This window comes from Dermacentor silvarum, chromosome 1 (assembly GCF_013339745.2).
Source record: "Dermacentor silvarum isolate Dsil-2018 chromosome 1, BIME_Dsil_1.4, whole genome shotgun sequence".
Taxonomy (NCBI): domain Eukaryota; kingdom Metazoa; phylum Arthropoda; class Arachnida; order Ixodida; family Ixodidae; genus Dermacentor; species Dermacentor silvarum.
This window is the reverse complement of record NC_051154.1, coordinates 427,924,062-427,941,032: the sequence shown is the minus strand read 5'-3', so window position 1 is coordinate 427,941,032 and position 16,971 is coordinate 427,924,062. Positions and strand designations below refer to the sequence as shown.

At 42.6% G+C, this 16,971-nt stretch overlaps 1 long non-coding RNA gene across 4 annotated transcripts; it reads right to left on the bottom strand.

Annotated features, from left to right (window-relative positions):
• Window positions 1-1,323: 1,323 nt before the first annotated feature.
• On the bottom strand, window positions 1,324-15,274 carry LOC119455206 (uncharacterized). 4 transcript variants are annotated; one of them, XR_007465231.1, is made up of 5 exons: window positions 14,859-15,274; window positions 13,291-13,387; window positions 11,147-11,215; window positions 8,232-8,290; window positions 1,324-4,879 (listed from the first exon to the last, which is right to left on the bottom strand). It is a non-coding gene; the product is annotated as an uncharacterized LOC119455206 (long non-coding RNA). The 4 variants fall into 4 exon arrangements; XR_007465232.1 differs by having other exon boundaries at window positions 8,232-8,284; XR_007465233.1 differs by lacking the exon at window positions 8,232-8,290 and having other exon boundaries at window positions 1,324-2,114; window positions 14,859-15,270.
• Between the last annotated feature and the right edge of the window lie 1,697 nt (window positions 15,275-16,971).

Here is a 16,971-nt window from a genome sequence, read left to right as displayed (position 1 = left end):
GTAGACTTGAAGTTCATGGGATCCGGGTATCTAACCCCTTTCGTCTCCTAAATTAGAGAAATTGAGGCCTTCTAGTGCACGTAGTGCAACAATATAAGCGATGGAATGAGGCTCGGAACGGAAAAGACGCACCAAGTTAGCATAGAACTATGTATGGAATAGTAATAATGCGTAATGAGCGGGGAAAAAAAGCCGTAATGAAACCCAGGTGCGCTCGTTCAAATTGCGCGCTCGTGAAACCGGAACTGGAAGTGTGGCGTCACTGAACAAAAAATGTGGGCCGATCCCTAACGCCGTCTAAAAAACAAGAAAGCAAGGAAAGGTAAAGATTAAACACCTGGATCTACGTAAGAGTAAGATGAAAATTAAAATTAAATTATGTGGTTTTACGTGCCAAAACCAGTTCTGATTATGAGGCACGCCGTAGTGGGGGACTCCGGAAATTTTGACCACCTGGGGTTCTTTAACGTGCACCTAAATTAAGAGTAAGATGGTACTAAAGCAGTGTAAGGTGGCGTAGGTGAAGTTAAGGTGAGAACCGCGGTTGATATCGAAGAAAAAAATACAAGGTTTTCTGCGACAGCCCTCCTTTCCCTGCGGAGTAAAAGCAGGGGAAAATATGGAACGGCAAGCTGCACGGTATACTAATGCGCCCTGCAAAGGAAGCCTTTGTCTTTCTTCGATGTCAACCGCTGTGCACTCGGCTGTTTACGCTCGCATTCTTCTGCATATACTGTGTCCGGTTTATACGATGCAGTATTTTAGAAGCTATGAGTGTACTGAGTGGCATAAGAATTAACTCTGTATTTCCACACTAATATGACTGTGCAAGTATAACCTTCCTTTACTAAACGCTCTGCCAGTAAGGTTGATGGCTGGACATCAAAAGAGTCGTTGCAGTTTTCACTATGCTTCGCATCATACGCTGCACAGCCATAAGATTGCAGCATCTCGTCGTGTGACTGAGCATTTGGTCGTCATGTCCCAGATATTCGAACAAGTTACGCATCATTTTCATTCCTTTAAAGCGAAACTAAAGCTGCTAAAGCTGGATTCACACGACGGGACGAATTGCTTAACCAGTACGCCGACAAGTGGGAAATTGCTGAGCTGCAACGAATTGTCTCGCAAGCAGCTCTTCAGCGGCTTCCTTGTGTGAGGACTGATTCGGCGGCTCCGAGCTACATCATGCTCGTCCACAGACTGAGGCGCTGATTCGTGTCGTCGTGTGAATCCAGCTTAAACCGTGGAATTCACTGCGCTCAAAGTATGTTTTAAATAATCGTTCAATCCTTTAGAACCGAATTAGAAGAGCGTACACACTAAACAGAAAAACACCCAGATGGGCGTTTTTCACTTGTCCTCTAGCGCATTCCCATTTGTACATGTTTTTGCTCCCATAGAATGGGCGTACGATAAAACTCCCATTTAGGTGGGCATTCCTTCGGCATACTACGGGAGTACCGTAAAATGCCCACTTTACCCCCATTTGACTGGGAGGTGTTGCAGGCCTCAATGGGAGTTTTATCATTTCCAAATGGGAGCATTTGCGATGAAATTAAGGCGGCATTTAGGGCGTTTTTGGTATTAATTAGAGAATTTATGGATGCAATTAAAAGCGCTTTAGTTTACGTGGGGCGACCACGAAGCGAAATGCTTGGTGGCGATGGGTCACGCGCTTACACAGCACCCAACGGATCACCACAGGCCAAACTGTCGGACGCCGGACACCAAGGCTCAAGAGAACGGGGCCGTCCGAGGAGCTGCCGCCCGAGCGTGCGTTTGGCCCGCACTACCGACGCTTGTAGCTATCGCCGGCGTCCGACACTTTAGCCTGCTGTATCCCGTCTGCCACTGCGTAAGCGCGGCGGCGTCCAGCCACGAAACATTTCGCCGCGTGCTCGCCACACGTGACACAAGCGACGGCCCTGGGAATTCACGAAGTCACGCGCACACGTGGTCCAATGACGAATGAACCCATCGCTGCACTTTCACTGATCGCAGAGCCCCTCTTGGCAAACCTTGTGCTGTCATGCAGTCGTCCTCGCGAAAATGCTAGTAATCGGCAGTGCCTCCGAGGTCAGCAGGGGCCTTCCGAGAGCAGATGCTACTCGCTGAGAGGAAAAATACACGACACACACACACACACACACTAAAGAGAACAACATTTATTATACACCAAATGTAACAAATATAATAAAATATGTTCTTTCTGCCAAATCAAAAGCATTCCTTGTACCATTAAAAAACTGTCTGGATTAAAAAAAAACTACATCGCAAACATGCCAGTCAATACTATTGTACACGTCCTAACACAATAGAATTAGTGAACGCAAGAAACGATAATTTAAGAAATCTTATTTCGTCCCATATTGAACCATAAATACAGAACCATTTGTTTGAACTGTTACTTTGGGCAGACATTCCACAATATTGCAGGCTATATATATGTTGAACTTGCATGACTAAGCCACCCAAAATTAACAGTGGACTGTAGAATGAGGCCAACCAGAGGTGGTATTTTGCATGAACTAGCACAAAACATACGATGATAAATACCTAAGTACTAAATTAAGAAATTGGGACTCATCACTCAAACGAGCTAAAACATTTGGTTTAGTGATTGCGTTGCATTTTTTAAAAAGCAGGTTACTAAAGATTAAAAATTTATTTATAGTGTTTTATGAGCCAAAACCATCGTATGATTCTGAGACATGCCGTCGTTGGAAGGGACTCTGGATTAAGTTGGGCCACCTGGGATTCTTTAATGTACGTTTAAATATAAGTACACAGGTTTTCTTGTATTTCGCTCCCATCGAAATGTGGCCGGCATGGCCGGGATTTGATCCTTGGTCTTTTTGTTTATGACTAGATTTGTGAAAGTTCCAAACAGGGTCCCCTATATACAGGGTGATCATTTTTATGTTTTACACAATTCTTAAAAATAACCTGTTGCAGATATCATAATTCTAGTCCTTAACTGTATTTGTCAGAGATGCGGACATTACTTTCACGACAAATCGTAGCACATATTCAGCTAACTAACAAAAATCCACTAATTATCTTTTGAATTAAGTACTTTACGGCCGATATTGCAATTTACGAATTGTAGCCGGTGAGTTTGCAAGGCATATCCACTTGGAATGAATTTCCATAATGACACCAGTTTGGAAATATATGCCATCAAACTTGCCCTAAAAATGCACTGTTTATCAACTTATATTTTTAACAAAATGCTGTCTTCTCCATTGAAGCACAAAAGTAACTAGAACATTCATGTATTTCGTCCCACACTTTGGAAATAATATCTCGAAACTGGTGTCATCCTGGAAATCCATTTCAAGTAGATGTCTTGCAAGCTCTCTGGCTACCATTTGTTAATTGCAATATGCGTTGTAAACTAATCAGTTAAGAAGTTAATTACTGAAATTTTCATTAACTAATTGAATATGTGTTTCGATTTCTTGTGCTAGTAATCCGCCTCTTCAAATAGTCCAGCTCAAGGACAAGAATTATGCTGTCTGCCACAGGCAATTTTTAAAAATTCCATAAAACTTAGAAACGATCACCCTTCGTATTTATTTTCTAATAGTGCATGAGTTGTGTTTGTTTAGTTGAATATTGTGTTTAGTTCTTTAGTTGAATATTGTGTTTAGTTGTTCAACTAAACCTTGTTTAGTTGAATATTGTGCAAGCAGTGGTTTTTTTCATCTACCCAGTGCAAAATATTAAGCCAGCATTGTAACATGTTGCAAATGGAGTCACGAATAAGTACCTTCCCTGATCATATCCAACAGTAGCAACTTTAGATGAAATAAGTCGTGCTTTCTCATGTTCAAGTGCCTTGTTCTAAGATATTGTCACAGTATGTAATGTAACATATCGAACGTAACAATATCAAATCCTCCTTCTCACATTGGCCTCCCATCGTGTGATCTCCCAAGCTGAGGTCATTTGAAATTGCATTTAATTGCACTTGAAACAGCATATCGCTCTTATTTAAGAAGCACATCCTATTGCAGTCACCATCCAGATATAAAATACTTGTCTGCATCAAGCTGTGAGGCAGCAACACATTTTTTGAGGAAAAAGCCTACCTTTTCTATTGAATTGGGCTGCGTACTCGGAACACTACTATGCAGTTGCAGACAGGACTGGTAGTGTAGCAACCGTAACAGTGTGAACTTACATAAAGGAGCAAAACTGCGTGAACTTCAAATCATTATTCTCTCTTAGGAACCATGCTTTCCAATTATAGCATGGGGATAAAGTAACTGGCAAGCAAATCTGCATTTCATTCAAGTAAATGCCATACTATTCATGCTACCTTGCAGGGTGCACACTACATTCCCTTAAAACGTGAATTTACGACCTTGCCATGAGTTGTTAATTGTATTGGTGTATCGTTGATCGAGAGTCGTAGAACGGGATATGTATGCCTCAGGTTAGAGCACATGTTTCAACAAGGAGACTTGGCTGGTCGAACAGGGAATGGCTCAGGCTAAATCCATTTGTTGCCTTGTAAAGATGTTGGCTTCAGCTTGTGACCTTCTTTGTTGGCCAACTCTTGAACACTAATGTCGCAACCTTCCTGTTTGCCCTCATCTTGTTCAGCCTATTGCTGCACACAGAAGCTGCATTTTCTTTTAAAAACATTCAATGAGGTCAAGGGCTTTGTGCATGGCAGTGTCTGCAAACAACTTTTTTTTCAATGAATGACAGTTTTGGTGCCTTTCTTGAGCATTCAATAGGGAAGAACCAAAAATTAAGCTAACAGACTGGCTATGCCAACAAGTAAGCATGAAACAGGAGAAATCAAGCTCTCTATGGATGTGGAGTGCCATTTCTTCATTTCACACCATGCTTGGGGTCAGCAGGACTTCCTAAAATTGAGAAAGTTTTTGTAATGAAATACATATTAAAAGTATTCTGTTTATAATCTAAAAAAAGTCTATTTGGAAATTCATATTTAGGTGGGACAAGCACCAAGTAAAAAGACAAAGTAAGGGCTTATAGAAAATGACACGCCGTGCTGAATGACAACTGATTTAATTTTACAACAGACAAACAGTCAAGTACTCTGGAATGCTTGATAAAAGCCATAAAAAACCTAAGAAGCAGGGAGCAGTTACACACAATAATGTATGTGCATGGAAAATGCACCTGGTCATTGGTTTGCAAACAAGTATGCCATTTCCTTATCAGTTCACAAAACAGGTCCTACACTGAAACATTTTTCCTTCAGTTTGGCAATTCTGTGGGCTTTGATTATTGCTTGGGTGAGTTGGTTGCTCTTCTTACTGCTATTAGAGTATGGTGAAGTGCAATAGATGGGACAAGGTGAGGCGAGACAGACGGGACAAGCGCAACTGACAGCTGAACATTTATTGGAAAATTTCGCTGCAGCAGGACATACGCCCACGACACCCCGAAACCAGGAACAAACAGAGCAGGCACAAAAAAGAAGGAAATATGGCAAAGATCGCTAACAACGCATTCACACTCTCTTATCAATGTGATGGTAATTGGGAAGGATGTGTACGCTGTCAACTGCGCACGACTGGCCCAAGAAGAATAAACAAGAAAACAGAAATAGAAGAACTAGCTGAGCTGTGGCTACCTATGAGTCGCACTTCTTTGGTTAAAGTGCCCCCAAAGCCACAATAACACACTTTTGCACTGCAAGGCAAGATCCCTCATTTCTCCTTATTTCAAACACCTAAAGTACTGTCGCAGCCTGTCACTCAGGCACTGGGGAGTCTGTCCCAAGTAAACATGACCACAGTTTAGCGAATCCTGTACACGACAGAATTAGCGCATGGGACATCTGACACTCACGTTTCGTCATACAGTATTTCCTAATTTGACTACCCGCAACGCATTCGCACAGTTGTGCCGACTTGCATGGCACAGAAAACACAAGATCCACCCATACTTCCCTGCTACTTTCCTTAAGTTGTGTGAAACCTCAGCAACACATCCACCCCTTCAAGGGGGCAACACTTATGTGCGTAAGGTTTCACACAACTTGATGAAAGTCACAGGGAAGTATGGGGTGGTTCCTGTGTTTCCTGCACCATGCAAGTTGGCACAACTGTGCAAACGCGTTATGGGTAGTCGAGTAAGGAAATACTGTACGAGGAAACACGAGTATCAGTATGTCTCATGCGCTACTTCTGTCATGTGCAGAATTCCTTCAAGCAGCGGTCGTGTTTACTTGGGTCAGACTGGCCTGTACCTGAACGACAGGCTGTGACAGCACTTCAGTTGTTTGAAATAAGAAGAGGTTGGATCTTGCCTAGGACTGCAAATGTTGCGGTTGCTATATGTAGTTGAAGAATGTGGAAGTTGTAGGCCATGGAGAAACAAAATTAGAATGCGAGCTTTTTGCAGCAGTGTTAATTGAAAATTATTTTCAATTCTGGATCTGATACGTGAGTTAGCGTGGCTTTGGTGGCACTTTAAACAAAGAAGCGCTATTCACAGGTAGCCACAGCTAAGCTAGTTCTACTTCTGTTTCATTTTTGATGTCTCTTGTGCCAGTTGTGCACAGGACCAGCGTACACATGCTTCCCAATTATCACGTTTGAAGAAAAGATCGTGCACATGTTGTTAGCAATTTTTGCCGTATCTCCTTGTTTTTTTTTGTGCCTGCTTTGTTTGTTGCTGGTTTCAGGTGTCTTGGGCACATGCGAGCATTGTCCTGGTGCAGCAAAATTTTCCAATAAACGTTCACAGTTGTCAGTAGAGCTTCGCCCGTCTGTCTCACCTCATATTGTCCCATCTATTGCACTTCACCGTACTCTTATATGCATCACCAACTGGCCCAAAGTTCTACTTTCTGAAGTTTTTATTGCTACTTCGCACTTGTCAAAGTCAGGCCAACAGCCATACTGCATACAGTGTAGAGCTATATGGACTGGCAGTTCATGTCATGGATTTATTCTGGCTTAATGGCATCACAGAAAGTAAACAAAGATGACAAGCAGGACACAAGTGCCTACTCTCAACTCTAGCTTTAATAACAAAACAGAAATCACACATAACATGTAGTGGTATGAAGTGACGTCATTCATTCAAAAACAATTTCTTCATCCAATGTAACTGAGAATGAGCGATGCATTTGTCCTCTGCATTGTGAATCTACCAAAACTTAATTATCTTATGTACTCTCTGGTCATAATTTCTGTTCAATGCAGAAGTTTGGGCTTGTTTGTGATAACGGAACTTGGACATCATAACAAGCAGGAAAGAACGCGAACACGAAGAGATATAGACTAGCGCCCATCCAGTCTGTGTCTCTTTGGGTCCGCATTCCATTGTGCTTGTTATGATGTCCAAGTTCCATAATTTTTGGCTATAACGAGTTTTGTGGAACACAAGAATGAACCAGCATTTTTTAGAGTATGTTGCAATGTGCAGATGAGATTTGTTAGGCACAAGCCTTATTCACCCCAATCTCAAATTAATACAATATAGGCATAACAAGATGGCCATGGCCAACTGTACACAACCTCTGTTGCACAATGCATCACCTCCTTCAAATCGTGCCACACGCAACAACCAAATTGTTTTCCTGGCTGCAGTATTTTTTTCTCACATCAGAGCAAATCTCTGTTCACAAGCTTCCTACAGAAAGAAAAGCATTTAGCCCATAGGGACCAAGTGCGCTTTTGCCCATGAAAAAGCACAAGAGCATACGAAACAACTGCGACCATTTTTTACTTGGCTCATCTCATTCATTATATTCCATCGTCATGCCTAATTCAGTTGTGCAAATCATATTTTCACAGGCCCTTGTTAGGACGGTTTTGTGCTGTCCCAAAAAAAAGGCAGAAGTAAAAAATAAAGAAGGTTGGTTGTGGCTTACGGCATAATATGCATCTGGCAAACTAGGCCACAAGTGTTGTGTACAGTCTGGAATCCTCAAAAGGTCGTGCCTACATTGGACAGATGGGATGCTGTATTAATGCGTGTCAGGACTTGTTGCTGGGCTAGTTGGTTCATCTTATTCCGTAGTGTTTAGACGCAACCAAGGACGGAAAAAAGTCAGGACAGGAAAGAACGCTCTTTCCTGTCCTGACTTTTTTCCATCTTTGGTTGCGTCTAAACACTACGGAATTAATGCGTGATTGGGGGAGCATGACTAATCTGTGTGAAACAACCTGCCCTCATGCATTGTGAAACACTAACAAATGTGGCAGCAGGCAGAGTACTGTGTTCAACAAAACTCAAATTGTAGCCATGCATCATGACCAGACAGCATGCCAGGCAATTGTGGCTTCTGAAACTTAAAAAGAATGACAAATGCATCAGTCATCTATCAGTTGCACTGCACGAAAAATTTTAATAGATAACATCACATCATATCACCACTTGTTATTATATATTGTCTGTTTCTTGATTATAAAGCTTGATGTGAGAGCTGAGGCTTGTGTCATGTGTGCACATCTTTGTCCACTTTTTGTGGTGCCATTACACCAGAATTGGGATAACCAAATGGCCACACGCTGCTTTTGTCACATTATAGTGGTGCTCGCAAAGCAGGAAGACAATGCACATAATACCACGCCATGTCAGCATGCCCACTCTTTGCACACACAGCAGATTACCTCTAGAACAAGGTGCGCAGGCTGCATATGTGCTCAGCTGCATCGACAGCCATGTGCAGCGATGGCTGCGCTAGAAAAGAGGACGTGCACACCAACTGCCCCCTTGGGCCCCTTTCAGGGCCCTCTTAAAAGCTAAGTTTGTAATTTCTTGTTTCTGTTATAGGCTAGTGCAAACAAATGAATTTGTCTTATTCCCATTAGGAAATCTTGTAGATTAGGTAGACAATTTATGAAAGCATAGATTTATTACTTTTCACCTTTCTGTCGGAATATCGTACAAATGCATAAGCAGTACTTATCACCTTGTTTCATGTAAGATTTTTTCCATGCTGAAAGAAAGGCATACATTTAAAAAATAAGCTTGGTTGCAACGTGTGAAGGAATTGTGTGAAGTCACATAAAGGGTTGCTGAAATAAAATATAGTCGCGACCTTCCTGTGACTGACTTTATCTAACACACTGAAAAGGAAAATGACGTTTTAAACAACAGACTCAAAAAGAAGAAAAAAAACCCACAGCACATTATTACAATAACTGCAGCGCAATAACACCCAAGGACGACACAAAGAAACGACCAGGACGAGTGCTGCACTTACAATAGGTTTTATTGTAGCCAATTTCACATATATTTCATTACACAAACGTCATTAGCTGCACATGCGTAGAAAGACCATCTCTTTATCTGTGAGTTGTATCGATGGCATGCTAACACACCTTTCCCCCCCCCCCCTAGCCGGGAAATATGTTCTGCTTCAATAATTTCTCGAGTGAAGCGCGATTTGCTTTTCATAATGACAGACATGTTATGTAGGTCAGGTGAACAATCTTTACATGTTAAACAATGACAAGCCAGGAAACCTTGAAAGTCTTTCCCTTCATGCACGTTTTTCACGTAGTTTCCATGCTCCCTAACACTTAAGCTAACGTTGATGCATCTCCCAGATTGGCCAACATACACCTTTCCGCATCTTAGAGGGATTTCGTATACTACACCTTCTGCACAATCAACAAAGGGCGGAGGGTGCCTATGTGTTGTGCCGCAGGCTTGCTGCTTTCTTACCTCTGGGTGGGTCATTGTGCAGAGCTTGGACAGCCTGTTAGGTGCGGTGAATACAACTTTTACGTCGTACCGCTGGGTCACCTTTTTCAGGTTGTGTGAAAGCTTGTGAACATACAGTATCACCATGCAGGCAGAAGGTAGCAGTGATACCGTATGTACACAAGCTTTCAGGCAACCTGAAAAAGGTGACCCAGCGGTACGACGTAAAGGTCGTATTCACCGCACCTAACAGGCTGTCCAAGCTCTGCACAATGACCGACCCATAGGTAAGACAGGAGCAAGCCTGAGGCACAACGCATAGGCACCCTGTTCAGAAGGTGTAGTCTACGAAATCCCTCTAAGATGCTGAAAGGTGTACCTTGGCCAAACTGGGAGATGCGTCAATCTTAGGATAAGTGTTAGGGAGCATGCAAACTATGTGAAAAACATGCATGAAGGGAAAGACAAGGTTTCCTGGCTTGTCAATGTTTAACATGTAAGGATTGTTCACCTGACATACATAATACGTCTGTCATTATGAAGAGCAAATCGCGCTTCACTCGAGAAATTGTTGAAGCAGAACGTATTGCCAGGCTAGAGGAAAGATGTGTTAGCGTGCCATCGATACAACTCTCAGGTAAAGAGATGGTATTTCTAGGCATGTGCAGATAATGACATCTTTGTTGGATAGTGCATATATATGTGAAATTCGCTACAATAAAACCAGTTGCAAGTTCACTGCTTGTCCTGGTCATTTCTTTGTGTCGTCCTTGTGTTTTATTGCGCTGAAATTCTCGTAATAATGTACCAATGTGCCAAACTCGCCACATTATTCATGTTTTAAGCGTTGTATGTGGGCGTCTTGGTTGCAAAATAACCTAAATCTTGCATCCTAGTCTGGTGTGTAAGGCATAAAAGGCTCTTAGCGGAGTCACCTGATGCTTTTATATAGGTTATTCAGTTTGCATGATCTTCCACAGAAGTAGCTGTAGGCACTTTTGCCACAATGACAGTACTGTTCACAGTATTCATCGCGGGGAGTGCGGCTTGCCACTTGTAGCGGTCACAGATATTGATCGCCGACTGTGCCAAAATATGCAGCGGTCTGAGTAAAATCACTAACCAAAAGAAAAAGACATCACTTGGGTTCAAGAAACGAGACAGAGTAACCCGAGAAATAGTTCAAGGCTCCAATACACAAACTGTCGCTCTTAAGAAATGGTGTTTCTCATAACATTTTAATACAGTCCCTAATTTAGTACAAGTTTTCGTATGATGTTTGGGTTTCTTCTACACTACAATGATGTTGCTTGTTAGACACTGGTGTTTTGATGTGCACGTTCTTTTGTATTGCTATAAAGACAACTGTGAAAAAAGATTTGCCTTTGTAACTAAAGTTTGGAGACAGTGCCTGTCAGCTCATATTTTCATCTGTGCAATTACACAAAATGTAAACTACAAAAATACCCGTAGTCAGAATCACAAAGGTACACACCTGTGTAATGATTCTGCTGAGATCCTAGGAGTGGTCAGCCACACAATGCAGCACAGGTAGAATGGCATCCTGAGTTAAAACAAAATAATAAGAATTGTAAGATGCATATCAAAAATTTTATGCTGTGAGGCATTTCGCATGTATACTAATCACCACATTTGCATGCAAAACAGTTTTGCAGAATAGTTAAGCAAGGTAAATCAATGTCTGGCCACGGTACTGTCAGCCAGTACTACTCATGGCAATGGTGGCGTATATAGCATATCGTTTCAAGTGCAGCTTTTGCAGGGTACATGAATTCAAGAAAACTTAGGTTCACATAATACATGAGACCTACAGTTAGAAGGATGTGTTACATCCAGCACCAAGGCCACGAGTGGCACTGCCTAACGCTTCCAGGGCCAGACTTAGTACACACGCAGAAATTTGCAACAAAGTGAACAGGAGGAAGAGCTGTTGCTTTAACTCAATAAAAGATTGCATGCTTCATGCAGATGTGAATACAGCTCCTATCAGCAACGAGTTGTCCTTTGGTTCACTTCACTTCTGTTCTTTTTTTCTTTCCTTGTCTTCATTGTTTGTTGGTGCCATATGGTTGTGACGAGCAGCTCAGTTCCTATTCTTGTTTTACTACATGGTGTAAAATCATCCAAACGTGCTTAAGCCTCTTAAGTGTAAACTTCAACCATTTTGTTTGAACAATATTTTTCTCTTTGTGTCACACCTTAATGTACTGCTAAGAAATGCTAGACAATGCTATACAGAAGAACCTACATCCACACAATCACACATCTGAATAAAACTGCACAGTCTACGACTTAGAGATGTATACATACACATTTTATACATGTCTACAATGAAAATATATGTTACTGTTCTAATATGCACACTTAGCATATTGCATAACAGTCAACTGGTTCCAAAATGGTTTTTTTGTTATCACACATACGATGGCTCCAATTACAAATTTAATTCTGGCAGTGACTGAAGACACTCCCAAAAACTTTCTAATGCAATCAACAAGAATTTTCAAATTTAGAGCAGTTGGACACAAATAAGGCAAATAGTTTTATAATCCTAAATAACGAACTGTTATTGTATATGACGGTAAAAGGTCATGCTCCTGAAACATCAGCACTGTTTATCATATAAGCACATTATTATATTTTTACTTACTTTCCTAAGGATTGCGCTGAGTGATCTGCTCATGTGAAAATGTTTATGCATAGCTGTGTCGTGTTATCACTTGTGTTTTCACATTTGTATTAATGCTACTTTATGTGCATGCAAGCGTGCCCATACTACCTTAAGCTGAAGGCCAAACACTATGCTTACACGGTACATGCATTTCATAATACTAAGCAGTGGACTTAGAGAATGAGCAACTGTAATAAAAAGTGTGGTTCTTTGGACACACATCAAATGACATTTGCCTGGAAAACAAACATTTTGCTAAAATCATGACTTACTCCAATTGGTACTAAGCATAAAGCATCAATCAAGAAACTTGCATTTACCAGACACCACTATAGACACTAGGACCTCTTTGGCTTATTCACAGTCTGGCACAATGTGCTTAAGCTGCTTGTAAACCCTGGAAAGTGTTCATGAAACTTTTTTTAAATAGATGGGAAAACTTGAGAAGGACCGAAAATTAGGGTCGGTGAAGCAAAGCAACTTTTTAAGAATTCCACTCTGTTTATATGCATATGTTCTATGCATATGATGGTGAAGGAAAATGATGTACTTGAACTGTGTTTTTAACACGCAATACTAGAGAGCACAGTTTTGCAATAATGTGATAGAGAACAATGATAATAATGCCACACAAAACAACCTAGTGAATATTTTTTTAAACTAATTGCACAAGGTTTTCGTCGTTGTTCTGATGCACACATCTGCACACTGTGCACCAAGTCTTGTTGGTTTTATTTTTGTCACATAGTAATTTACATGATACATTTGTCCTCAAATATGTCATGTTGGGCTCCTTCAGTATTTTTATTTTCTTACTGGAACACACATGCCTATATATGTCTTCTGCCTCATGAAACAGGTGTCACAGCATTCCCTCTAACTGAAGCCACAAAACTAGCCATTGCAGGTAAAAGATACAGGGTAAAAAAAACTAGGTAAGAGCCTACCTATGCCTCTGTTGCTGAAAAGGGGAACTTGGAAGGCGTCTGATGTCCGGCTATGAAGCTGCTTCATCCTTACAGCTGGCAATGAAACGGCTGCAGTCTTGAAACACAAGTGAAAAATTAGACACAGCAATGTTACATAGAGCCCGCAACAGCATGGCCGCAAGTTGATACGGGATTACTTCCGCTACTACGCTGAGTTTTGTATGCTGTTCAGCTTACATTATTGGTAAACTATGCTTGCCAAAATTTTATATTTTAACAGGCTTTACTCTTAACAACAAAAGCCGTTACCCAACTCATGCTCCTATGCACTTAAGCCATGAAATGTTTACTGATCACATAAACTGAATGGTTTCCATGACAAATTATTTCGGTCAAGAGGATGCATAATTAATGAGTTTCACTGACATTGAATACCAAGGTAGTATCTCTTTTTACAATAGACAATGGCGGACCTAAAGCACATTTTTGTCAGATTTGGGTTGATCAGCCAGCCATTATTTTTTTTACCAGCAGCAGGAATTGAGTTAATATTACTCGTGCACAGTACGATCACACTGTCAAGTGTGATAAGATCCTGAGTTTGAAAGGGCGACATTGTATGAATTTGGTATGTAGAAATCAAAACTGAATATCTGTATGCAATGGTGCAGCAGCAAAACAAACATTAAACAAGTCAAGGCATCCAGTGCACAGAGCGGGCAGTCGAATAATAACATTGTACAATCGCCGACTATATAGATATTGCATAGTGCTTGCATGGGAGGCGTAGTCACTGCATCAGCAAATAACACAGCCACCGCGCTACGTTCCCGTGATCTATCACCGCCAACGCTGTCGCGTAAATTAATGTTTGGTCAAGCCAACCGCATCGTTTTCTGCTCGCGAAAGGTGGAAAGACGGCGTATCCGGTAATGTGAACGGTAATCTAAAGACCAAAGTCGACGGGTGCTGGCTCCCCAAGCTGCGCGGCTAGGCGCAGCAATCGCGCGCTGCCTGCACAATCAGCGGCGTGGGCGCGAAGAGACAGACGCCGGCCCGGAGCGTACCGGCAAGTCTACACAGTGCACGCTTAGTAAGCGACCTACTGCACACAACCGTACGAGGGGATTGGCGCCACGTAAGCGGCAGCTAGCAGATACCGCGCACAAAGAAGCGCCGAAACCCGCACACACGCGCGTCGCAGTAACGATTTGACACATTTTAAGGCCGCGGTTAGGCGGCGAAGCTTGGCGGCTTAGCTCACCGCGCACTGCACGGAACTTCTCTGGTAGTGGCTTGCGCTTGGGGAAACATCACGAACGCTCACAGCCATCCTATTAACAGACCTCGAAGACATCGCAAAGTTCCTCATCATCTAAAATCATGTTTTCTAACTACTCTCGCTCCACTCTAAGCACTCGCTTCGAATACGACAAAGCTCGCACAAACACGGTGATCGTGCAAGGCAGTTTGCAAAATGGTTCGGGACGGCCAACTGTTGCACTGAGGCCTTCAATAACTCGTATCAGCGCCTCTGAACACATATGCATACACAGAACGTGCAGCGGTCGTTGAAAATCACTTACCGTGGAGTCTTGGCTGTTCGAAACTGCGGGAGACACCAACGACGGCAGAACAATGCGCCGACGCTGGTGGTAATGGCTGCCGCTTGGTCGCTTCGAGCGCGCGCACTCCGAAGACCCGTCGGCGCGGCGTTTCGAAAGTTTCGGTACGGTGGCGTAGTTTCGGGTTTGGCGCGGCATTCTCTGCAGCGCCTGCAGCGCTAGCGCGGCTACTCCAAACAGAAAAACAACGCGGACGCGCATTGCGCGGGATATTTCGAATCTGAGTGCAGAAATTCTACTGAAATTGTCGCTCGGGGTGACAGCCATGTTGGTCATGGCAGGCGGCACCTGGCGGCTGAGTTGTTCTTTAGCTGTTTGGCTCGGGTTAGATATGGGCGTATTCAGCACTCCCTATCTACCCAACGCCAGTTATTTTTTGAGAACCCCCATTTTACTACCGCAACATCCCCTTAATGTTCATCTGAATGAGGTCGAGGGTAAAATAAAGGTTCTAGCTTGTTTTACTCCATCTCGTGGGGGTAACTGTTTTGAGCTTGGGAGGAAAAAGGGCATGTCAGCTGTTAAAACGCCTATATGGGCTAATTTGTGTTTACAGTGTATTTGCCATCTCATGGAGTCTAAATGAACAATAATTACAACCCTATAATTTCATATTCCGGAAATTCTTAAATAGGAGTTCAAATAATCAGATGTTGTGGTGTCACATTTTCTGCAATAACATAACGCCCGCTTACTTTCACTGCTCCTTGAATTGTTATTTGTCATAATTATATGAGCCCCTTTCACAACTCTTCAACGAGTGCAGGGTTTCCGGTGTATAAAAAATCATGAGCCATTCCACTATGTGAAGGCGTATGACCAGCGAAGCTGTTTACCACGCGACACAGAGGTGACACAGAATTTTGAGCAAAGGTAGAAATATATTTATTGTTCTTATCGGTGGTCATCGTGACGATAGGTAGGTACACACATTCGCGTATCCCCTGTTATTAAATGCGTCCGTCACGTAAGACAATGAATGGCTCATACCCCTTTAATCAATGGCTCATACCCCCGTTAATAAAAAACTCTTTACGCAACCTTAATGTTCCCTTTAAGTGTGTTTAATGGCACCAGCCCCTAGACCTTAGGTTAACGGACGTCCTTCTCCTACCAAACCCAAAGGAGCAACTGATGACGTGTTCTAACGCTCCGGCGGAGTACGCGTTAGGACACGAACAATGAATGGCTCATACACCCGCAAACGCGGCCTCCCCATTACGACGACAGAAGTGAAATTATACGCTGGAATGATGAGCGCCAACGAGCCAGCTGTGGAAGAAGACGACGACACTGCAGCCATTTCTGATGATGATAGGTAATCACCATAATGATGACAAATGAGAAAAACCTGATGGTTAATTGGCCGTTTCCTTAACTAAACTTATGCCCTAAATCATGTATATCCTATAGAACACTTAACTTGAGCCATTACATCCTACAGCATAGGTTTTTTATAATTCTCAGTGTTTCGGAGACACCTCAACTTCCAGTTGCCTGAGGCGGACTTCCGGTGTGCTCCTTGAGAAACATAATGTCGCTACGTGCTATAGCTACATAAAAACGTGATAAACATTTTGTAGCTGCATCAATCGCCTCTATATGTGTAAGCCCTGAAAGCGAGGACCCAAGGAAAAGTAAAAACAAAGCACTTAGACCCAGTTTGCAAACTATAACCTTCATAGGTTTACAAAACGGCAAGTCATAAAAAAATTACGTAAAATCTCCTCAGGGAGTTATCCGAAAGAGGCGTAAGCATTTCGTAGTAACGACGTGCTGTTGAGTGTTCATACTCAACACTGCTGGTAATCCTAGCACTGCTCAGCGGCTGCGGTTGGCCTGGCGCCATTGCGGTAAATACGACCGCGCTGCAGCGGCACTAACTGCTGGTGAAAGCGGCGCAACGTGAACTGATGAGGCAAGCAAACTACTGCAGGTGGCGGCGCCAGGGGCGCTGATGACGTTCCGATCCGAAGCTACGACTGCTCCACAGTTCTGGCTTACTAAAGGTGTGCCTAGTGCGTACCATGGCTGCACATTTCACGTGGTCAAAGAGACGCGCTCGTGCCAGTGC